The sequence below is a fragment of the Capricornis sumatraensis genome, chromosome 17, assembly GCF_032405125.1.
Source record: "Capricornis sumatraensis isolate serow.1 chromosome 17, serow.2, whole genome shotgun sequence".
Taxonomy (NCBI): domain Eukaryota; kingdom Metazoa; phylum Chordata; class Mammalia; order Artiodactyla; family Bovidae; genus Capricornis; species Capricornis sumatraensis.
The window spans coordinates 38,012,139-38,037,580 of record NC_091085.1 but is presented as its reverse complement, the minus strand read 5'-3'; the positions used below and the strand labels follow the sequence as shown (position 1 = coordinate 38,037,580).

Sequence of the window (25,442 nt, the reverse complement as noted above, 5' to 3'; positions counted from 1 at the left end):
AACAAAGTGACTATAAGTCACTAATCAACTAGTATTTGGTGACAGTGTGTTTCTCATTTTAACTATTTTTCAATGGATTTTTATAGGACCTGAATAATTCATTCTGGCAAGGAATTTCAACCAAAGATTTCCACTATTTTACTTTTATATACCTATGTAAGAAAGAATAAAGTGGAATAGGGAAACCATACAAAAATAAAAGCCTGACATCTCACAACATAAAAATGGTGGCATATGATTTACCTAAATGCATTTTTTTTCCTTCTGTGGATAATTGATTTTTTTTTACCCTAGTCATCAATTCTCTGTTCAAGGAACAATAACATGGTCATTATTGCAAGAGCCCTCTTTTGTTTTGATATTTTTCTCCTCATTTTTCATCACAATGTCCATCTCTCCCTATTCCACATACATCATATCTTTTAATGTGCTTTATCTGTTTCCTTGTATATTCATGTATTCTCTCAAAATGTAGGTTTCTTTGGTGTAAGGGGTATGTTTTAATGTATACAAATGGTATTTTGCTATAGTAATTACACTGGTTTTTATATTTTTACTCAAAAGTCAGTTTTGAACAACAACCCTAGTTTCTGTAAACGTTTATACTTCCACTGCTTTTCCTGGCTGATACCCTTTGTTTATACGCCCACTATGTTTAATCTGTGTGTTCCATAATGATAAACACCTGGGTTATCACTAACTCCTCAACAAATACAAAAAGGCTACACTGACTTCCTTCATGCTTTACAATTTATGGACATGTGCAAGAAATTATCTAGAATAAATACTTAAGAATTTCATATAAATGCATAATTTCGTTAAGTTCTATGAACTGCTCTCCAGAATGACTACTGATTTGGTCTCTCAGAAGCAGGTTATGAGGCTTTCTGTTTCCACACATCTACACTTTCACTTGCAATTACCACATGTTCACAGCTGCCAACCTGAAGGAATTAAGTGAGCAAAACTAAACTCTTTTCCCCTCATTTTATTAATGATATTTATAATCATCCTTTTTTTTTTGATCATTAGCCAGTTAAATATTCTCTTCTGTGAATTCCCAATCCATACACTTCATCTATTTTTTTTTCCATAGGGGCTCTCTCAGTTTTGCAGATATTAAAACTATATTTATTTGAAATAGTCTCTAAACAGACCATGAAGTGATGGGATGATCTTTGTTTTCTAAATGTTGAGCTCTAAGCCAACTTTTCACTCTCCTCTTTCACTTTCATCAAGAGAGCTCCTCTTCACTTCATAAGGGTGGTGTCATCTGCAGATCTGAGGTTATTGATATTTCTCCCAGCAATCTTGATTCCAGCTTGTGCTTCCTCCAGCCCAGCGTTTCTCATTATATACTATGCATATAAGTTAAATAAGCAGGGTGACAATATACAGCCTTGATGTACTCCTTTTCTTATTTGGAACCAGTCTGTTGTTCCATGTCCAGTTCTAACTGTTGCTTCCTGACCTGCATATAGGTTTCTCAGGAGGTAGGTCAGGTGGTCTGGTATTCCCATCTCTCAGAATTTTCCACAGTTTATTGTGATCCACACAGTCAAAGGCTTTGGCATAGTCAATAAAGCAGAAATAGATGTTTCTCTGGAACTTTCTTGCTATTTCAATGATCCAGCGGATGTTGGCAATTTGATCTCTGGTTCCTCTGCCTTTTCTAAAACCAGCTTGAACATCTGGAAGTTCACGGTTCATGTATTGCTGAAGCCTGGCTTGGAGAATTTTGAGCATTACTTTCCTGGAGTGTGAGATGAGTGCAATTGTGCGGTAGTTTGAGCATTCTTCGGCATTGCCTTTCTTTGGGATTGGAATGAAAACTGACCTTTTCCAGTTCTGTGGCCACTGCTGAGTTTTCCAAATTTGCTGGCATATTGAGTGCAGCATTTTCACAGCATCATCTTCCAGGATTTCAAATAGCTCAATTGGAATTCCATCACCACCACTAGCTTGTTCATAGTGATGCTTCTTAAGCCCCACTTGACTTCTCCTGTAACTTGCTTTCTGTTTATTCTTCTTGTTTTTGATTGTCTCTCTTTCATAGATTTTTTTGTGATTGAATGTCTATTTTGGATTGAATTATTCTATTATTAATCTCATATTTCTTGTACCATGACTCTAGAAATTACAATATGCACCCATGCTTATGCTCACAGTTTAAAATCATTGACTATTAAAATTAGTACCTTATTTGTCCCAGGCAAAGTACATTATTTGCCCCAGGAAGATGCATGCATCTTAAAATGTCTCCTCTTTATTACTGTCTTCTTTATACTGATTTATGTACTAGTGTAATGACTTATGCACTAATGTTATATGAATATTCTAAACCCACAAGTTGTTAGTAGTGCTTTCAGTCTAAATGTATTTAAATGTATCCATATTTTTGCCTTTCTTGTGGGTTATCATTACTTCTTAATATCTGAGATTTAATCTAAGATTGTCTGCTGATTGAAGGAACACATTTTATTATTTTCTTTACTGCATGTATAATAACGGCGAATACTCATATTTTCTGTTTATTTACACATGTCTTTAGGAAAAGTTGAAAGGACATCAACTGCACTCTAAAAATCCAAATCAACTGTAAAATAATAAGTTTTCTTGATCTCATGAGAGAGACATGTCACATAAAAGTCAAGAAGTATTAATTTCATAGACCGTGAATCCTTTTGAGAAGAGACAGAAAGTACAAAGTGGCAAAGCACAAGAATAGCTGTGGAACTTCCCTGGTGGCTCAGACAGTAAAGAGTGCACCTGCAATGCAGGAGACCCAGTTTGACCCCTGGGAGGGAAGATCCCTTGGAGAAGGAAATGGCAACCCACTCCAGTATTCTTGCCTGGAAAAGCCCATGGACAGAGGAGCCTGGCGGGCTACAGCCCATGGGGTCACAAAGAGTCAGACACAACTTAGTGATTAAACAACAACAAATACAAACAGGTAAGGAAAAATAAGGTGAAATTTTATTTCTAAAGGCTAGATATAGGGCAGAATATAGAACCCCTGGTGACCACAGATACAAGGTGAGGTCACACTTATTCAGACTCAACTACTCATGGATCTCTTATCCAGCTGGCATGCACATGAAAGGGGAGGGAGGGAGTTACAGAAACCCTCGATTGTAGCAGAAGCTTGCAGGAGGTGCATGGTCACTGCCCTGGGAGTCACAAATTATCACTTGGTTTTGCGTTAGCTCACTGATTACAGGGAGGAAAAGTCCCAAACTCCTGAACAAGGAGCAGGAATTCCTGTCACTCCCACTGCACAGTAAAGACTCACTGCTGAAGAAAAGTCAAGGAAAAATCTTTATTTCATTTTAGAATCCTATTTTCAGTGGCTAGGATGAAGATTACATAGTTCCATTCATTGCTTTAAAAACATAACCCTGTGATTTTAAAAAATATAATTCTCTGATTTTCTGGGTTCAGTTATTTCTGTTAGTCTTATTTCTGCTCCTTTGAAAACAACTTATCTTCCAAACTTTAAAAATTATACTGTTGTCTGGTTTCAACAGCTTTATTATACTATTGAAATGTCATTTCCTCTAATTATCATATTTGAAACATGCACTGCTTTTGAATGTGTGATCTATACCTTTTACCAGTTTTTAAAAAATTATCACTTCTCTTCAAATGTAATTTCCATCCTATTTCATAGTTCATTGACTTCTGGGACCTCAATTACATACATGTTAGATCTTCTTGATGTCCCTTTAATATCACTTCCCCTTTATGTTTTTCAAACTCATGCATCTTCAGGTTCTCTGAATAATTTCTTTTCTGGTGTTGTACAATTTTACATTCACTCTTAATCAATTTTGCCATTAACTTCATCCACTATGTACCTAATTTTGGTTATATTTTTTCAATTCTGTAATTTCTATGAATTCTTTAAAAATAATGTCTAGTTCTCTAAACACTCTAAAGCTATCATTTATGACTGATCTTTTTTGCTTGCTTGTTAGATAAGAAAAACATATGAAGATAATTTGAAATGTAGGATGATGATATCATTCCCCAGAGAAAACTTGTATATGTTTTAACAGGATGGTAGGAGCATTATCATTAGTAATTATTAGTCCAATCAGAGATTAAGATTATTTCAAATTGGGCCTCAGTATTAATGACATCTGATCTATTTCCAAATTGCCAATGTCCGCTCATGGAAAAGCAAGAGAGTTCCAGAAAAACATCTACTTCTGCTTTACTGACTATGCCAAAGCCTTTGACTGTGTGGATCACAATAAACTGTGGACAATTCTGAGAGAGATGGGAATACCAGACCACCTGACCTGCTTCTTGAGAAACCTATATGCAGGTCAGGAAGCAACAGTTAGAACTGGACATGGAACAACAGACTGGTTCCAAATAGGAAAAGGAGTACGTCAAGGCTGTATATTGTCACCCTGCTTATTTAACTTATATGCAGAGTATATCATGAGAAACCGCTGGGCTGGAGGAAGCACAAGCTGGAATCAAGATTGCTGGGAGGAATATCAGTAACCTCAGATATGCAGATGACACCACCCTTATGGCAGAAAGGGAAGAGGAGCTAAAAAGCCTCTTGATGAAAGTGAAAGAGGAGAGTGAAAAGTTGGCTTAAAGCTCAACATTCAGAAAACGAAGATCATGGCATCTGGTCCCATTACTTCATGGGAAATAGATGGGGAAACAGTGGAAACAGTGTCAGACTTTATTTTTTGGGGTTTCAAAATCACTGAAGATGGTGACTGCAGCCATAAAATTAAAAGATGCTTGCTCCTTGGAAGAAAAGTTATGACCAACCTAGATAGCATATTCAAAAGCAGAGACATTACTTTGCCAACAAAGGTGCGTCTAGTCAAGGCTATGGTTTTTCCAGTGGTCATGTATGGATGTGAGAGTTGGACTGTAAAGAAGACTGAGAGCCGAAGAATTGATGCTTTTGAACTGTGGTGTTGGAGAAGACTCCTGAGTCCCTGGACTGCAAGGAGATCCAACCAATCCATTCTAGAAGAGATCAGCCCTGGGTATTCTTTGGAAGGAATGATGCTGAAGCTGAAACCCCAGTACTTTGGCCACCTCATGTGAAGAGTTGACTCATTGGAAATGACTCTGATGCTGGAAGGGATTGGGGGCAGGAGCAGAAGGGGACAACCCAGGATGAGATGGCTGGATGGCATCACTGACTCGATGGCCATGAGTGTGAGTGAATTCCAGGAAATGGGGATGGACAAGAAGGCCTGGGATGCTGCGATTCATGGGGCCGCAAATTCGGACATGACTGAGCAACTGAACTGAACTGAACTGATCTATTTCCACTTCATTTGACTCTTACAGTTTAGCCCATTTTAGTCCCTACCTAATTACTGGAGGTACCAGACTTCCCTTCATAAAGTTGCAAACCCCAATTTTTTTTTCTTTCTAGCGACTTTAATTTATCAAGAACTTTATTCCACTTTTAAGAGTCCAGATACTTCTTGATAAATTGGTTTATGACAGTATAATAGCACCAAATCTGTCTTATCTCTCTGAGCTTTCTTTTTCTACAGGATGTTATCCCAAAATTTTACTTTTTAGCTTGTTTTCCCTTCAAATATATAATTTTAAAAATGTTTTGCCTACTTTTTCTAGTTGTATTCTGATGACAATTAGTTCAAATTATCTATTATTATTACTAAGTGCCCCTCTCTCTAATTTTATTATTTTCATTCTCTTCAGTATTTTCCTGGTGGCTCAGCAGTAAAGAATCCGCTTGCAATGTTGGAAACCTGGGTTCGATCCCTGGGTCAGGAAGATTCCCTGGAGAAGGAAATGGCAACCCATTCCAATATTCTTACCTAAGAATCCCAAGGACAGAAGAGCCTAGCCGGCTACAGTCCATGGGGTCACAAAAAGTCAGACGCAACTGAGCGACTAACATACATACCATACATATAGCTCTTTTATAATGTTACACATGATTTCTAAGTTCCATATATTATTTATTAATATAATCTTCAGATCACATTTTAGTCTTTTATTATAAATAATATGAAATATATATAATTATACCTACATAAATATATTCTTATTAGTGTATGTTTTCTTAATGCTATAAAGATGTGGTGATTTTCCTAAATTAAATTTACATCCTGAAGCATTGATGCTGTGCTTTATTAATTAAAATGAATTTATGATAAAGCTATTGGGTTTTATGTGTGGATTAACATAAGTCCAAATAAATCCATGTGTTCTCTCCTAGCTCCACATGCATATTATATATAAACATGAACATTAATTTCACATTAAATGCATAGCTACAAATATCATGTACATGCTAAGTCACTTCAGTCAAGCGCAACTCTTTGCAACCCCTTGGACTCTAGCCCACCAGGCTCCTCTGTCCACAGGATTCTCCAGACGAGTATGCTACAGTAGGTTGTCGTGCCCTCCTCCTGGGGATCTTCCCAACCCAAGGATCAAACTCACCTCTCAAGTCTCCTGGAGGTGGATTCTTTACCACTAGGGCCACTTGGTGACCCATCATATACACTTGTATTCGTCCATGTCTCCTAGCCCTTTCAGTTGACCAGAAATCTATCTCATGACTTCTCTCTCCTCAAGCTATCAATACCACATCCTACCTCTGACTCAGGTGTTAACTTTACTCATAAACAAATGGAAGGGAACTTCAACAGTTCTCATCAGCATATCTGCCCATTTATAATCACAATGGCCAAATATACTGTCTTCCTTTTTGTTGTAATTTTCTCTGCTCTTCTAAATAATCCTCTCCACTTATGTACCACCTTTTTGTTCCCATCCTTGCCTACTGAATCCTTTGCTATAGCAATCCTCCCACTCTCTTCAGCATCGTTGTCTTTTCCCTCCAAATTATATTACTCCCATCAAATATAAACATGCTATCATTTCTCACATAGTAAAAAAAAAAAAGAAGAAGAAGAAGAAGAAAGAAAGAAAGAAAACTCTCTTTACGCACTTTTCCTTCCATCTTCCATGCCGTTTCTCTTTCCTTGTCGACAGTAATATTTCTTGAAAAGGTTGTCTACTCTCATTGTCTCCAATTCTCTTGTTTACTCTGAAATTCATTTGAGTCTTGTTTTAAGCCACTATCACACAGAAACTATGCTTGTCAAAATCATCAGTGATGTAATTGTGCTAAGTCCAATGGCCATTATGCAGTTATAACTATACTGGGTCTGTCATGAGCATTTTCTATGGTTGATCACCCAATCTCAATAACAAAATATTTTCCTAACAATGCCACCATACATTCCATTTTTCTGTTCCCTCCCCCAATATCTTATTGGCCATTTCCCCAGTCCCTTTACCTAACTCTTCATCCCCTAAGGACTCCACTTAGAGATTCTCAAGGGCTCACTATCTATCTTTTGTGTTGACACTGATTTCCTTGGTGAGCTCATCTAGCTTACATTTAAAGCCTATGTGCAGATGAGTTCTAAAGTTTGATCTACAGTATAAATCTTTCATTAGGACCTAAGACACTTACATCCAACAGCTTACTTAGCATCTGCTTAAATACATTATAGGCACATCAGACTTACTCCAAACTCATACTCCCATCTTTCTTTCCTGAACACCTGCTTCTAGAATTCTATCCCCTCAGTGAATAGTAATGTCATTAATTCAGTTACTTAGACAAAACTATTTGACAATTTTCTAGACTTCTCTTTTTCTCAAAGCCCACATTCAACCTATCAGCAAATTCTTTTAACTCTATCTCCCAAACACATTCAAAATCTGACCACCTCCTACCACATTTATACCTACCATCCTCAGGTAAACCACCATTACCTTGTTCCCAGATTATGTCATTAGTTCCCTAGTTGTTCCCATCTACTTTTCACCTGAATAGTTTGTTCTCAATTAGGAACCTAAAGGGGCTTCCCTGGTGGCTTAGACAGTAAAGAATCTGCCTGCAATGCAGGAGACATGAGTTCAATCCCCGGGTGAGGAAGATACCCTGGAGAAGGAAATAATTACCCACTTCAGTGTTCTTGCCTGGGAAATTCCATGAACAGAGGAGACTGGCGGGCTACAGTCCACTGATGTTGCAAAGAGTCAGACACGACTGAGCAATTAACACTTTCATGAAACTAAATAGTCTGTTGGGGGCGGGGGAGGCAGGGGAAGCTTTATATATATATATATATATATATATATATATATATATATATATATATATATATATATATATATTTTCCTCCCATATCACTTAGAGAATAAGACTTCTGTCTCCTCTCTGACCTTATTTCCTGTTACTCTTTCCTTGGTTGATACACATCTCCAGGCACAGCAACAACTCCTTTATTACTCCTCAAACACACAAGTCCTAGGGTCTTTACATTGCATTTTCTGTGTGTGGTATGCTCCTCTCCACCTGTGTATATGACTCACTTTCTCATTTCTTCCACCTTTATTTAGAAGCAGTAAGGCTTGCCCTGATTATTCTATCTTAAAAACTGCAACCAAGCCAAACACCTCACTTCTTGCACTTCCTACCTTCCTATTCCTGTCATGTTTTCTTCACAGTGCTTAGCCACGTTCTAATATACCATACAATGTACCTACCAGTTAACTGTTTATTTCTTGCTATAGAACGTAAGTCCCATGAGCACCAGTTTTGTGCATTTTTTTTAAAATTTCATTCACTGCAGTATCCCAGACCCCAGAATATTATCTAGAACAAAGTAGGTACTCAGTAACATTTGCTGAACAAAGGAATGAATGAACTACTCTGACCTGAAACTCTTGTACTATTTTGAATAGTCATATCACATATCTTTTTATTATTTATAAATTTTAAATGGAATTCATTTAAAGTTTCCTCAACCACTGTGAGGTATGTGATAAAATTCTACTATGTAGAATGAATAAAATTCAGGCCCTTCTCTTTTATTTCTAGCAGTCTTTCTATTAGTCATTCATGTGCTAATTTGTATTGATAAGTTTTATAATGTTAAACAATCACTGCATTCCTGAAATAAACCATTAAGTGATGCATTTTTTGGTAAAAATATTTTAAATATATCTGCTTCATATGTATTTAAAGAATTTTTATTCCATGACACTACCTGTGATTGTTTTATATTATCTTTTATTTTACCTTAGAATCAAGATTTTATCAGCCTTCTAAGACACAGTCTACAACTTTGACTGACACTCAATTTTCAGGGACATCATGAAAAAGATAAATATTAGCTATACTTTTGAAAGGTTTTTAGAATTAATTTATTAAACTAATTAGATTTGTGACTTAAATTTTTATTACATTTTAATTTATTAAATGATCAATTATATTTTTAGAATTTTTTAAAAACTTACTTTATAAAAACCCATTTGCATAATCTAAGTTTCAAATTTGGGGACAGAGGTTTGTCCTTATATACTTTATGACACATGTTTTTAGTTATTGTATTATTATATTCATATTTTGACTTTATTATCTCCCTTTTCAATTGACTGGATCTTCCAAAGTGTTCTCTTCCAATTATTTTTTTCAAAAGCCCATTTTATTTTTAATTAAACTTTTTAAAAAATCTAAATTTTTTTATTTTTCTTATATCTTTTATATACCCTTTTCTCATATTTCCAACTTCTTAAATAGAATGCTTTAATTGCCTTTATAATCATTATTATTTTCCCCTGTTTCTTCAAAAAGCATTTTCGAGGTTAAGTTTTCCTTCTAAGTACTGTTTTAAATGTAGTTCACAAGATTTAATATGTAGCATTTTTATTGACATATGATTCCAAGTAAAACAATGCAATATTTTGTAATGCTCATTGTTTGTTTCTTTATCTAAAGGATTATTTTAGCTATTCTTTAGTTACTGCTTCATTTGCATCACAATATAATCAGACTGAATAATGCAAACAAAAAATTGTCAACATTGATAATGTAAATGGCAACGTATCAAAAGCAAAAAAAAAGTTTTCTTTTGCATACATATAATTTTTTATTTGTTGAAAATCACACATAGATTGCTAAAATGAACAGACTGATTGATTTTAGCTGAGTTAGTTCTATTATTTTAAGCATAAATAGTCCTGAAGAAGTATGTGTTTTTTTTTTTTACTAGTCTACCAGACTCCACTCTCATTCAATTCCTCCCAAAATCTATTTTCATTAGCACAGTCAATGTTGTTAGATATATATGTAACAACATTATATAAGTTCAAGTTACAAAACCTTCCAATATCATCCACTGCACACTAATTAAAATACAGACATTCATAAGGCCAAACATCATCTTGTTCTGACACTCTTTCTCACCTATCACATATCCTCACTGAGCAAACCAAGGTCATCTGTGTTTCACTGATTTTCTGTATGTTTCTATTTGTTCTACTCTCTAGGCCAGTCCATAAGACTTAACTTAGGAAGGTCTTTGGCTCTCCCAAGCTGGCCTCTTACTGCTCAGTAGTCAGCTAAGTAGGCCACTATAGTCAATCATTCTAAAATAGATACTGGCACTTCCATTAATCATTCTTTGTCATTATGTTTAATTTTATTTGCAGCACTTTTTACTATTTCAAATGTGTTGATCCTTCATTTGTTTGCTATGTATTGTGTCTTACACCTCCAGAATGCAAGATATAAAGGAACAAGTGTTATTTTCTGTCTCATTCCATAACATACACATTTTTTCATCACAGAAAATGAATAGGGCTTGACATGCAGCTGATGCTCAGTTGATATTTTACATTTGTGAATAACCACAATCACATTTTCTGATATGTGTTTAGCGTGTTCTGTGCATACTGAACAGAACTTAAGCAAAGAATTACTGAAACCATTTGCTAGAAAGCACATAAATGTATTCACCTATTATTTTGTCATGTCATTTTTCCTGATTAACCACCTGTAAATATTCTTTCATAGGGTTCCTCCTTGGTATTACAAAAATGCCTATGATTCTTCAATGCCTACATGATAATTTCTGAATCTCAAATTGAATCTCAATTCTATTTTAACAACTGTTCACAGCACTGACTAAATATTTGATGTTACTTAGAAATTAGAGCTATTTTGGGGTATGACAAGAGTATTGTGGTATACATTTTTCAGTATGAAAAATAGTTATGAGAGAGTCAATTCCTAGGCAGATTGATAATAAGTTCAGGGTCCCCAAGGAGGAAAAGGGGGTCTGGGGCTCTCAAAGTGGAAATTAGGGCTCTGGAATTCTCAAGGAGGAGAAAAGGACAAACTTTTTGCCCTCTACATTCCTTAGTCTTAGTCAATTACACAACTCAGTTTAAACTCTGTACTAGGGATTATACAACAGCAATGTATCAGACTGGAGGACAGTTTCTCCTTCCTGAAAACATTCTGACTAATCCTGATATCTTAGAATGTATATTATGGGAGTGGGTCTAGAGGATCTTTCCATTGTTAAATTCTAATCTTGTTATCCTAAAATGTAAATTGCTGGAGTGGGTCTGGTAAAATTTTCACAAACTTGAGACATTCTTTTGATTCATTGTAATAACTAATTAAAAGTTATATAACTCCATTGTTAACACTAGCAAGGGGGTACTCTTTTTTTGCCCCCTTCTGATGTCTATGTCAGAAGCTTTCTCTATCCCTTTTATACTTTAATAAAACTCTATTGCACAAAAGCTCTGAGCGATCAAGCCTCATCTCTGGCCCCAGATTGAATTCTTCTCTTCTGGAGGCCAAGAATCCTGGCGTCTTTTCATGGGTCAGCAACAACCTTTCAGTTATCTCATAGAGATGCTTACTGAATTATTTATATTTGAAATTATAGGATTTGCTTGAAAATAATACAAGGGTTAAAGTTAGCATAACAAGATTGGCCCTGTGCTGATAATGAATCTATTCTCACTACTTTTGCAAATGTTTGTAATTTCCAATAATGTTTAAAAAAAGAAAAAGTCTCCATAGCCTAACACCATTTAACCTAACAAGCTTGATTTCTGAATACTTATCTATTCTTTATGCCAGTCCATTGGCCTTCTCTCTATCCTCTGAAGATACATAAGCATTTCTCTTTCAATCCAAATGTGTTAATTCAGTACCCACATGCAGCAAGAATCTTTCCAGACTGTCTCAGCCCAGGTTATGTAGAACTCGGCCCTTCTATAAGATGCACTTGCACTATCCATTTTGACAGTTATTTAGGTGCAATGGCTGGCACACTCAGTGCAAGTGGCTGCGACCAGTCACATCCACAGCTGAGTTTTGTTTTTGCTTTGGCTCCATCCCTTCTTTCTTTCTGGAGTTATTTCTCCACTGATCTCCAGTAGCATATTGGACACCTACTGACCTGGGGAGTTCCTCATTCAGTATCCTATTATTTTGCCCCCATGTCCGAGGTCAGGGCAGCAGCCGAGAGTCCCAGGCTGTGATGGCACAGGAACGGCCGAGAGGAGCCACCCCGCACCCGAGGCCAGGGGCGGCAGCCGGAAAGATAAACCCACCTCCAAGGAGCAGTGGCTGCGCTGGCGCAGGAGGGCTAGAGGAGCTATCCCACGTTGAAGGTCAGAAAGGGTGGCGGTGAGGAGATATCCTTCGACCAAAGTAAGGAGCAGTGGCTGCGCTTTGCTGGAATAGCAGAGAAGAAATACCCCACAGCCAAGGTAAGGGAAACCCAAGTAAGATGGTAGGTGTTGCAAGAGGGCATCAGAGGGCAGACACACTGAAACCATACTCACAGAAAACTAGTCAATCTAATCACTCTAGGACCACAGCCTTGTCTAACTCAATGAAACCAAGCCATGCCCGCGGAGCAACAGGCGGGTCATGGTGGAGAGGTCTGACAGAATGTGGTCCACTGGAGAAGGGAATGGCAAACCACTTCAGTATTCTTGCCTTGAGAACCCCATGAACAGTATGAAAAGGCAAAATATTAGGATACTGAAAGAGGAACTCCCCAGGTCAGTAGGTGCCCAATATGCTACAGGAGATCAGTGGAGAAAAAACTCCAGAAAGAATGAGGGGATGGAGCCAAACCAAAAACAATACCCAGCTGTGGATGTGACTGGTGATGGAAGCAAGGTCCAATGCTGTAAAGAGCAATATTGCATAGGAACCTGGAATGTCAGGTCCATGAATCAAGGTAAACTGGAAGTGGTCAAAAAGGAAATGGCAAGAGTGAACGTCGACATTCTAGGAATCAGTGAACTAAAATGGACTGGAATGGGTGAATTTAACTCAGATGACCATTATATCTACTACTGTGGGCAGGAATCCCTTAGAAGAAATGGAGTAGCCATCATGGTCAGCAAAAGAGTCCGAAATGCAGTACTTGGATGCAATTTCAAAAACGACAGAATGATCTCTGTTCGTTTCCAAGGCAAACCATCCAATATCACAGTAATCCAAGTCTATGCCCCAAACACTAATGCAGAAGAAGCTGAAGTTGAACGGTTCTATGAAGACTTATAAGACCTTGCAGAACTAACACCCAAAAAAGATGTCCTTTTCATTATAGGGGACTGGAATGCAAAAGTAGAAAGTCAAGAGACACCTGGAGTAACAGGCAAATTTGGCCTTGGAATGCGGAATGAAGCAGGGCAAATACTAATAGAGTTTTGCCAAGAAAATGCACTGGTCATAGCAAACACCCGCTTCCAACAACACAAGAGAAGACTCTACATATGGACATCACCAGATGGTCAACACCGAAATCAGATTGATTATATTCTTTGCAGCCAAAGATGGAGAAGCTCTATACAGTCAACAAAAACAAGACCAGGCGCTGACTGTGGCTCAGATCATAAACTCCTTATTTCCAAATTCAGACTTAAATTGAAGAAAGTAGGGAAAACCGCTAGACCATTCAGGTATGACCTAAATCAAATCCCTTATGATTATACAGTGGAAGTGAGAAATAGATTTAAGGGCCTAGATCTGATAGAGTGCCTGATGAACTATGGAATGAGGTTCGTGACATTGTACAGGAGACAGGGATCAAGACCATCCCCATGGAAAGAAATGCAAAAAAGCAACATGGCTGTCTGGGGATGCCTTACAAACAGCTGTGAAAAGAAGAGAGGTGAAAAGCAAAGGAGAAAAGGAAAGATATAAGCATCTGAATGCAGAGTTCCAAAGAAGAGTAAGAAGAGATAAGAAAGCCTTCTTCAGCGATCAATGCAAAGAAATAGAGGAAAACAACAGAATGGGGACGACTAGAGATCTCTTCAAGAAAATTAGAGATACCAAGGGAACATTTCATGCAAAGATGGGCTCGATAAAGGACAGAAATGGTATGGACCTAACAGAAGCAGAAGATATTAAGAAGAGATGGCAAGAATACACAGAAGAACTATACAAAAAAGATCTTCATGATGCGGATAATCACGATGGTGTGATCACTCATCTAGAGCCAGACATCCTGGAATGTGAAGTCAAGTGGGCCTTAGAAAGCATCACTACGAACAAAGCTAGTGGAGGTGATGGAATTCCAGTGGAGCTATTTCAAATCCTGAAAGATGATGCTGTGAAAGTGCTGCACTCAATATGCCAGCAAATTTGGAAAACTCAGCAGTGGCCACAGGACTGGAAAAGGTCAGTTTTCATTCCAATGCCAAAGAATCCTCAAACTACTGCACAATTGCACTCATCTCACACGCTAGGAAAGTAATGCTCAAAATTCTCCAAGCCAGGCTTCAGCAATATGTGAACCGTGAACTGCCTGATGTTCAAGCTGGTTTTAGAAAAGGCAGAGGAACCAGAGATCAAATTGCCAACATCCGCTGGATCATGGAAAAAGCAAGAGAATTCCGGAAAAATATCTATTTCTGCTTTATTGACTATGCCAAATCCTTTGACTGTGTGGATCACAATAAACTGTGGAAAATTCTGAAAGAGATGGGAATACCAGACCACCTAACCTGCCTCTTGAGAAACCTATATGCAGGTCAGGAAGCAACAGTTAGAACTGGACATGGAACAACAGACTGGTTCCAAATAGGAAAAGGAGTCCATCAAGGCTGTATATTGTCACCCTGCTTATTTAACTTCTATGCAGAGTCCATCATGAGAAACGCTGGGCTGGAAGAAGCACAAGCTGGAATCAAGATTGCCGGGAGATATGCAGATGACACCACCCTTATGGCAGAAAGTGAAGAGGAACTAAAAAGCCTCTTGATGAAAGTGAAAGAGGAGAGTGAAAAAGTTGGCTTAAAGCTCAACATTCAGAAAATGAAGATTATGGCATCTGGTCCCATCACTTCATGGGAAATAGATGGGGAAACAGTGGAAACAGTGGCAGACTTTACTTGGGGGGCTCCAAAATCACTGCAGATGGTGACTGCAGCCATGAAATTAAAAGACGCTTACTCCTTGGAAGAAAAGTTATGACCAACCTAGACAGCATATTCAAAAGCAGAGACATTACTTTGCCGACTAATGTCTGTCTAGTCAAGGCTATGGTTTTCCCAGTGGTCATGTATGGATGTGAGAGTTGGACTGTGAAGAAGGCTGAGCGCCGAAGAATTGATGCTTTTGAACTATGGTGTTAGAGAAGACTCTTGAGAGTCCCTTGGACTGCAAGGAGATCCAACCAATCCATTCTGAAGGAGATCAGTCCTGGGATTTCTTTGGAAGGAATGATGCTAAAGCTGAAACTCCAGTACTTTGGCCACCTCATGCGAAGAGTTGACTCATTGGAAAAGACTCTGATGCTGCAAGGGATTCGAGGCAGGAGGAGAAGGGGACAACAGACGATGAGATAGCTGGATGGCATCACTGACTCGATGGATGTGAGTCTGAGTGAACTCCGGGAGTTGGTGATGGACAGGGAGGCCTGGTGTGCTGCCATTCATGGGGTCGCAAAGAGTCGGACATGACTGAGTGACTGAACTGAACTGAACTTGAATGGTTTTAAATTCTATTTCTTGAACACATCTTTTTAAATTTTTTTACATTCTTGTGTGCAATTCAATATACAATGCACTGAATTTCAAACATCCCACAAATGATTACCTGCTTATAAATTGTCTTTTTTGAACACAAAGAACTTTAGATGAGAATAAAATGTCTCTCCCATAAATATTTAAATTATACAACACTTCCAAAATATTTTAGATACAGAGAGTATATTTCAAAGGGATTCGGGTTTTTAAGCACTTTATTGAGATATGCTATGCTAAATCACTTCAGTAATGTCTGACTCTTTGGGACCCCATGGCGTGTAGCCCTGTACCCCACCAGTCTCCTCTGTCCATGGAGATTCTCCAGGCAAAAATACAGGTGTGGGTTGCCATTCCCTGCTCAGGGATCTTCCCGACCCAGGGATCAAACCCGTATCTCTTATGTCTCCTGCATTGACAGGCAGGTTCTTTATCACTAGTGTGACCTGGGAAGTCCCCTCATTGAGAAACCATTGACATATAAAAATTATATATGTTTAAAGTGTACAGTTTGGTGTTTTTATATGTATACATTGTGAAATGATCACTACGATCTATATAATCATATCTATCATCACATAGTTAGCACCTGCATGTGTGTGTGTTTTAAGTTCTAAGACCTATTCTCCTAGCAAATTTCAAGTATAATGTATAGTACTGTTAACTTTTGTCACCATATTGTATATTAGACCTCCAGAACTTAGTCATCCCATACAACTAAACTTTTGTAACATTTGACCAACATCTCCCCTTTCTTCACACCCCTCTGCCCTGTCAACGACTATTATATTCTCTGCTTGTATGAGTTCAACTACTTTAGATTCCATCTATAAGTGAGAAGTATTTGTTTTTCTGTGTCTGCTTTATTTCACTTGGCATAATGTCCTCCAGGCTTATTCATGTTGTCATAATAGAATTCCTTTGTTTGTTAATAATATTTCACTGTATGTATGTATATATATATATGTGTGTATATGTGTATGTATAATTCTCTTCATTTAAAAGAATATCACGTGTTGACAATTTTTTTTTTTTCCAGTACTTTGACTACACCAAAGTAGTTGGATTCTGCAAAGGCAAAAACTGTGGAATACTCATGAGTGAAACTGCAGCAGATCCACTGGGGCTGTAATGGCTGTTGGTTTACTCACTGGCAAAATTTACTAGGATCCTCTGCAGAGCAAGCTGCTGCAGTCCACAGCAATGAGCCATAGGGTCCTTGGGGGTAAAACCTGTTGGATGACCATGCCCCAGTGTCTACTGAGGCTCTCATTGGCAAAGGACCCTCTGCTAGGATCCTCTGCAGAGAAGGCCAATGGTGACCACAGTTGTACCTACTGCATGGCAGATATTGATAACCTCCATCTTCTTTGTTTCTGTCAAAAACAGACATCTCAGCTATGCCGATTTCCACAACAATCTGGGTAGGGCAGGGCAAAGTCAGTGCAGATCCTCAGGGAGTGCTCCAGAAGGCTGAAGAAGCTGATCATTCATCCTGCCTTCCTTGTCCTCTTTGAGCAGAATTTGTGATGGTGAGCTGTGGCAGTCTGGAAAAATAGGCAAAATGCTCTTCCTACAATTTTAGTGTTATTCTTATGTCTTGTTGTTGTTGTTGTTGCTGTTGTTCTGTTTTGTTTTCCTCCATTGTTTTGTTGCAGCTATTTAACTGGACATATGAGCTTCTGCAGAGATGTTTTCATTCAGGGATAGCTATTTAACTGCGTTTGTGCAGAGATGAAGTCCGTGGTCTCTATTCCGTCATCTTGCTGTTGCCCCCTCCCTTCTTGTGGGGACTTTTTAAAAAGTAATTCTAGTGAAATGTGGCACATTTTAATAGCCATTTCCCATTCATATGCTAGTACCCTCCTGCTCCAGTCTTACTGAAACCTGTTTCGTTTCACTGACAAGAAAGTTCAAATCCATGTGGCATTGCAACTAGAATACTGGAGTGGGCTGCCATTCCCTTCCCCAGGGGATCTTCCTGACCCAGGGCTTGAACCCAGGTCTTCCAAATTGCAGGCAGATTCTTTACTGCCTGAGCCACCAGGGAAGCCCATATTTACTATATTTATGTATATTTACATTAAAAGAATAAGCCAAAATATCCATATTAAAAGGTTATAGAGTTGGTTTCTATTTCAGTAAGAGAGTCATATTTTCTACCAAATTCTCATTATATACATTCAAATAAAACTTAACTACTTTAATGAAGAAAACAAAAGTTTGCACTCTATGACTTGGGCAACAAGGAACAAAGCTGAATCTTAAACTAAAAAAAATCAATTAATCTTTTTAGTATTCCAAAATATCCATATGTTTTTAAGATGTTTGGGTTTTGTAACCATGAGCTTTATATCATGTAATATAATTACTAGGTATTAGTTTCCTTGGACTACTTTGGACCTAAACACTACCTGTGCTAATTCTATTTGGGTTTTTTATTTCCACAATAAAATTTGCTACTGCATAATGTAGAGCCTTGACTTGTGCAAATAATTTTTAAAAACAAGAAAATTCAAAAAAAAAAAAGAAAAGAAAATTCTTCAGCACCTTGGAATCATTAAATTTAAATCTCATGTCAATGTATGGCAAAACCAATACAGTATTGTAAAGTAAAATAAAGTAAAAATAAAAATTAAAAAAAAAGAATAATCAAAAAAAAAAAAAAAGAAGTGGGGAAATTAAAGGTAAAGAAACAGTGCTTTTTCCTAACACTAACCACTGATACTCAGTTCTCAAGTGATTTTATTACACAGGAAAGTTTTTCTTTTTCTCAGCAAGTTGAAGTGTTTCAGGAATCCTTTAATACACTACCCTCCTCCCTGAAGGGCTTCCCTAGTAGCACAACTGTAAAGAATCTACCTACAATGCAGGAGAAGCAGGTTCGATCCTTGGGTCAGGAAGATCCCCTGAAGAAGGAAATGGAAACCCACTCCAGCATTCTTGCCTAGGCAATCCCATATACAGAAGAGCCTGGCTGGCTACAGTCCATGGTGTTGCAAAAGAGTCAGATACAACTTAGCAACTAAACAACTCCTCCTCTCTGAATACATTCAGATTCTTTTCATCTCTTTGATGAAAAGAAACTAAATCTAATATTCCTCTAAACTGACAAGGCAGAAGCAGAGTAAACAAATAGATAGCATGAGAGAAACTGGAATGAGATAGACATGACATGATGAGGAATGAAACACAGATATTTGCGTATATGTAGATGTGGGGCTTAAATATTTTTAAAGTACTTACTGAATTTCTAAAATATTATTTGACTTCTTCCTCTTTGGTTTTATTTATTATAATATAGTGTATTGCTGTGTGCAAAGTACCTTTTGATTAAACCTTTCCATTTGTATTACTTTTAGAAATTTTAGCTGCTCGGTTTCACATATGCTAGATAGTATGTTTGGATACAGGCTCATGAAATCATAGAAATTTATTGACTCTCATTCCATGTTCCATGCCTCTTTGCCTGCCTGAGGATATACTACGCAACATATGTATGACAGTCTCAAGGAGAGATGCTCAGTAAGAACAACTGTACAACATCCAAGCCCTTCACTGTGTCCTGAGGCACTGCTATAAAACACAGTGGTACGTGATTGGTAAAAGAAATGAACCAGCAGGACTCCATGAGTTGTGACGTGTGGCATCAGGAGATGACTGTTTATTACTGTTGCACTGAGTTCCTGACAAGGTTTTTCCAACAAGCACGAGTTGAAAAAACAACAACAACAACAACACTGCCAGATACTTTCATTGTAAGAAAATGCTGAGTGCTTTCAAGTGATCTTCTCCTTATGGGAAAACTGACCTGGGGAAAACTTTTCTAAATTATGTCACGGACAAAAAAATGAATTGTCAGGGAAAGATGTTTTTCTTGACTATATCTTGCCCTATTGTGATAGCGGTAGATCTTTTTCATGGCAGTGTTGCCTCGAGCATAGGTGAGACACAGTTATCTTTGCAGAAAGTTTCTAATTATGACATTACTTTAGGAGTAAAAGAACTTATTTGATTTATATTTTACTGAGGTTTATAATTCCTTACCACTATAACAGTATAAATGTGACTGATTCTTTAACAAGTACATGTTTATATTAAAAAAGTGGAATCTCTTAAGTTGCTCTTGATTTCAAACATAATGTGCTTCTTACTGTAATATCTAATTATTGCAAAAAATGAAAAGCAATATAAATACAAAATATAAGTATTATGTAAGTTTCTACTAAAAATAACTTAATTTACAATTAAATTATTGCTTTTGTAGGTGACATTTGGTGACACTGAATAAATCAGATTCAATATTCTCTAAAAATTGATAGACTATTGATATACCTTCTAGCTATCTTTTTCCCATACATTTTGTACTTTTCCCCATTCATTTCATATATTTTAATAAACTCTTTACAATCAAAATAGTTTGAAAAAACAAAATAACTTTAGTGAAAGAAAGCAGAGTCTCATAAATTAAGAAAATACAAATCAGAACACAAGAGGAAAATTTTTGCATCCATATCAAACAAAAATAAGCAAGTAAACAACCTTAGATCCAAGAAAGTGAAGAGGAACTAAAAAGCCTCTTGATGAAAGTGAAAGAGGAGAGTGAAAAAGTTGGCTTAAAGCTCAACATTCAGAAAACGAAGATTATGGTCCCATCACTTCATGGGAAATAGATGGGGAAACAGCAGAAACAGTGTCAGACTTTATTTTGGGGGGCTTCAAAATCACTGCAGATGGTAATTGCAGCCATGAAATTAAAAGACGCTTACTCCTTGGAAGGAAAGTTATGACCAAGCTAGATAGCATATTGAAAAGCAGAGACATTACTTTGCCGACTAAGGTCCATCTAGTCAAGGCTATGGTTTTTCCAGTAGTCATGTATGGATGTGAGAATTGGACTGTGAAGAGAGCTGAGAGCCAAAGAATTGATGCTTTTGAACTGTGGTGTTAGAGAAGACTCTTGAGAGTCCTTTGGACTGCAAGGAGACCTAACCAGTCTATTCTAAAGGAGATCAGCCCTGGGATTTCTTTGGAGGGAATGATGCTAAAGCTGAAACTCCAGTACTTTGGCCACCTCATGCGAAGAGTTGACTCATTGGAAAGGACTCTGATGCTGGGAGGGATTGGGGGCAGGAGGAGAAGGGGACAACAGAGGATGAGATGGCTGGATGGCATCACGGACTCGATGGACGTGCGTCTGAGTGAACTCCGGGAGTTGGTGATGGACAGGGAGGCCTGGCGTGCTGCGAATCATGGGGTCACAAAGAGTTGGACATGACTGAGCAACTGAACTGATTTGAAGATACTGAATAGTTCCCACATAGTGACTTAACAGCAGCAGCAGCCTCCAAATATCTCATAAAAGTTTTTGTGTTATATATATATATATATACGCATATATATATACATATATATACACACACACATATTTGAAGTATAACGCTGAAAAGTTTTGAAACTTCAGTGTATCAAATTGTTTTTTTTCAAAGTACTATATAATACTTGAATCCATGAAATCAATTGAATTGTTTCCATTTTACCATTAATACTAATATTTATGGAAGAATTTGTGGAGTTCAGTAATGTAATGAACAATTTCAAATAAATGAATAGATAAGCACATAACTTTAGCTTGCATGTAGAAATAAATCTTTTACAAAGATAATAAGTAACAGCTAGAAACATGGATATCATTAAGGAAAATATGTATATTTAACTAATAAGCTAAATAAATACTAGATAATAATTTACATTTATTAATCAACATTTATATCTCAACTATAAATTCTAAACTATATCCAAAGTAAAATAATGTGAACTCAGAGCCCCAATGTGACTCAACTCATCAACTAACAACAAAATATATAAAATCAATGTAGTTTTTGACAGAAAAATAACCATCATCTACAATATCTATCATCTACAATAACCATCATCATCTACAGTATTTTCCTCAAACAACATTTTTATTTTATAAGATAGGAAATAAAGCAAAATAGCTATGTATTATATCTGCTTATATATGTAATATATAAGAGGTCACTTTCTGATATACATATGATAGACCTATCAGGTCAGAAAGTGTGCTTAGTCATGTCTGACTCTTTTTTTTTTTTTTTTTTTACTTTATTTTACTTTACAATACTGTATTGGTTTTGCCATACATTGACATGAATCCACCACAGGTGTACATGAGTTCCCAATTCTGAACCCCCCTCCCACCTCCCACCCCATATCATCTCTCTGGATCATCCCCATGCACCAGCCCCAAGCATCCTGTATCCTGTATTGAACACAGACTGGCAATTCATTTCTTACATGATAGTATACATGTTTCAATGCCATTCTCCCAAATCATCCCACCCTCCCCCTCTCCCTCAGAGTCCAAAAGTCCGTTCTATACATCTGTGTCTCTTTTGCTGTCTCACGTACAGGGTTATCATGACCATCTTTCTAAATTCCATATATATGTGTTAGTATACTGTATTGGTGTTTTTCCTTCTGGCTTACTTCACTCTGTATAATTGGCTCCAGTTTCATCCATCTCATTAGAACTGATTCAAATGTATTCTTTTTAATGGCTGAGTAATACTCCATTGTGTATATGTACCACAGCTTTCCTATCCATTCATCTGCTGGTGGACATCTAGGTTGTTTCCATGTCCTGGCTATTATAAACAGTGCTTCGATGAACATTGGGGTACATGTGTCTCTTTCAATCTGGTTTCCTCAGTGTGCATGCCCAGCAGTGGGATTGCTGGGTCATAAGGCAGTTCAATTTGGAATTGTTTAAGGAATCTCCACACTGTTCTCCATAGTGGCTGTACTAGTTTGCATTCCCACGAACAATTTAAGAGGGTTCCCTTTTCTCCACACCCTCTCCAGCATTTATTGCTTATAGACTTTTGGATCGCAGCCATTCTGACTGGTGTGAAATGGTACCTCATTGTGGTCTTGATTTGCATTTCTCTGATAATGAGTGATATTGAGCATCTTTTCATGTGTTTGTTAGCCATCCATATATCTTCTTTGGAGAAATGTCTATTTAGTTCTTTGGCTCATTTTTTGATTGGGTCATTTATTTTTCTGGAATTGAGCTGTAGGAGTTGCTTGTATATTTTTGAGATTAGTTGTTTGTCAGTTGTTTCATTTGCTATTATTTCCTCCCATTCTGAAGGCTGTCTTTTCACCTTGCTTATAGTTTCCTTTGTTGTGCAGAAGCTTTTAATTTTAATTATATCTCATTTGTTTATTTTTGCTTTTGTTTCCAGTATTCTGGGAGGTGGATCATAGAGAATCCTGCTGTGATTTATGTCAGAGAGTGTTTTGCCTATGTTCTCCTCTAGGAGTTTTATAGTTTCTGGTCTTACATTTAGATCTTTAATCCATTTTGAGTTTATTTTTGTGTGCGGTGTTAGAAAGTGATCTAGTTTCACTCTTTTACAAGTGGTTGACCAGTTTTCCCAGCACCACTTGTTGAAAAGATTATCTTTAATCCATTGTATATTCTTGCCTCCTTTGTCAAAGATAAGGTGTTCATAGGTGTGTGGATTTATCTCTGGGCTTTCTATTTTGTTCCATTGATCTATATTTCTGTCTTTGTGCCAGTACCATACTGTCTTAATGACTGTGGCTTTGTAGTAGAGCCTGAAGTCAGGCAGGTTGATTCCTCCAGTTCCATTCTTCTTTCTCAAGATTGTTTTGGCTATTCGAGGTTTTTTGTATTTCCATACAAATCTTGAAATTATTTGTTCTAGTTCTGTGAAAAATACCGCTGGTAGCTTGATAGGGAGTGCATCAAATCTGTAGATTGCTTTGGGTTGTATACTCATTTTCACTATATTGATACTTCCGATCCATGAACATGGTGTATTTCTCCATCTATTAGTGTCCTCTTTGATTTCTTTTATCAGTGTTTTATAGTTTTCTATATATAGGTCTTTAGTTTCTTTAGGTAGATATATTCCTAAGTATTTTATTCTTTTTGTTGCAATGGTGAATGGAATTGTTTCCTTAATTTCTTTTTCTACTTTCTCATTATTAGTGTATAGGAATGCAAGGGATTTTTGAGTGTTGATTTTATATCCTGCAACTTTACTATATTCATTGATTAGCTCTAGTAATTTTCTGGTGGAGTCTTTAGGGTTTTCTATGTAGAGGATCATGTCACCTGCAAACAGTGAGAGTTTTACTTCTTTTCCAATTTGGATTCCTTTTATTTCTGTTTCTGCTCTGATTGCTGTGGCCCAAACTTCCAGAACTATGTTGAATAGTAGCGGTGAAAGTGGGCACCCTTGTCTTGTTCCTGACTTTAGGGGAAATGCTTTCAATTTTTCACCATTGAGGATAATGGTTGCTGTGGGTTTGTCATATATAGCTTTTATTATGTTGAGGTATGTTCCTTCTATTCCTGCTTTCTGGAGAGTTTTTTTAATCATAAATGGATGTTGAATTTTGTCAAAGGCCTTCTCTGCATCTATTGAGATAATCATATGGCTTTTATTTTTCAATTTGTTAATGTGGTGAATTACATTGATTGATTTGCAGATATTGAAGAATCCTTGCATCCCTGGGATAAAGCCCACTTGGTCATGGTGTATGATCTTTTTAATGTGTTGTTGGATTCTGATTGCTAAAATTTTGTTGAGAATTTTTGCATCTATGTTCATCAGTGATAAAAATATGGAACGCTTCACAAATTTGAGTGTCATCCTTGCACAGGGGCCATGCTAGTCTTTTCTGTATCATTCCAATTTTAGTATATGTGCTGCCGAAGCAAGCACCATGTCTGACTCTTAGGGACCCCATGAATGTAGCCTACCAGGCTCTTCTATCCATGGAATTTTCCAGGTGAGAACACTAGAGTAGGCTGCCATTTCTGACTCCATCTTATATATGGACAGATTGATAGATATATTGTATGTTTTATCAATCACATATTTGTTAGAGATAAAAGTATTATTGGTTATAGCACTTAACTAAACCTTAACTCATACATGCTTTCTTAATAAAATCTCAGATGCTGAAATTGTGCTATATTCAACTAGATAGAAACATATCAAACACAGAAACCCTCTAGCTTCCTCCAACTGTTAGATTTATCCATGTTATCCATTTATCCATGTTAGCTTCATCCATTACTGTTAGATTTAACAAGGAAAATCTGCAGTGTGACAAGATCTGAGATCATCTTACATAATCTGTTTTTGTTGAATTAAGTAAAGAAATATATAATTTTATTTTTTATTGCATGACAAATCTAGTGCCCAGTGATTCAACATTTAACCACTAGGATACTTAAAAAGTTGAAATTATAGCTGTGTAACTCTCACACAGAAAAGAATCAATTCAATGAAAATCCAGATTACAACATTTCTATTTCTTAAAATATTTTTTCTATTTCCACAAATCTTTAAATTTAATCAAAAGAATTATTAAAACTCATAGTGTACAAAAAAGTCCTTTGAGATTTGTTGTTGTTGTTTTGTTTTGTGTTTAAGTATTTCCTGTATCTGGGATTCCCTTGTGGCTCAAATGGTAAAGAATTTGCC

The 25,442-nt window shown here is 36.9% G+C and overlaps 1 non-coding gene across 1 annotated transcript; it reads right to left on the bottom strand.

Moving 5' to 3' along the window:
* Nucleotides 1-24,567: 24,567 nt before the first annotated feature.
* Nucleotides 24,568-24,674, bottom strand: LOC138094200 (U6 spliceosomal RNA). The gene has a single exon (XR_011146230.1). It is a non-coding gene; the product is annotated as a U6 spliceosomal RNA (small nuclear RNA).
* Nucleotides 24,675-25,442: the final 768 nt, after the last annotated feature.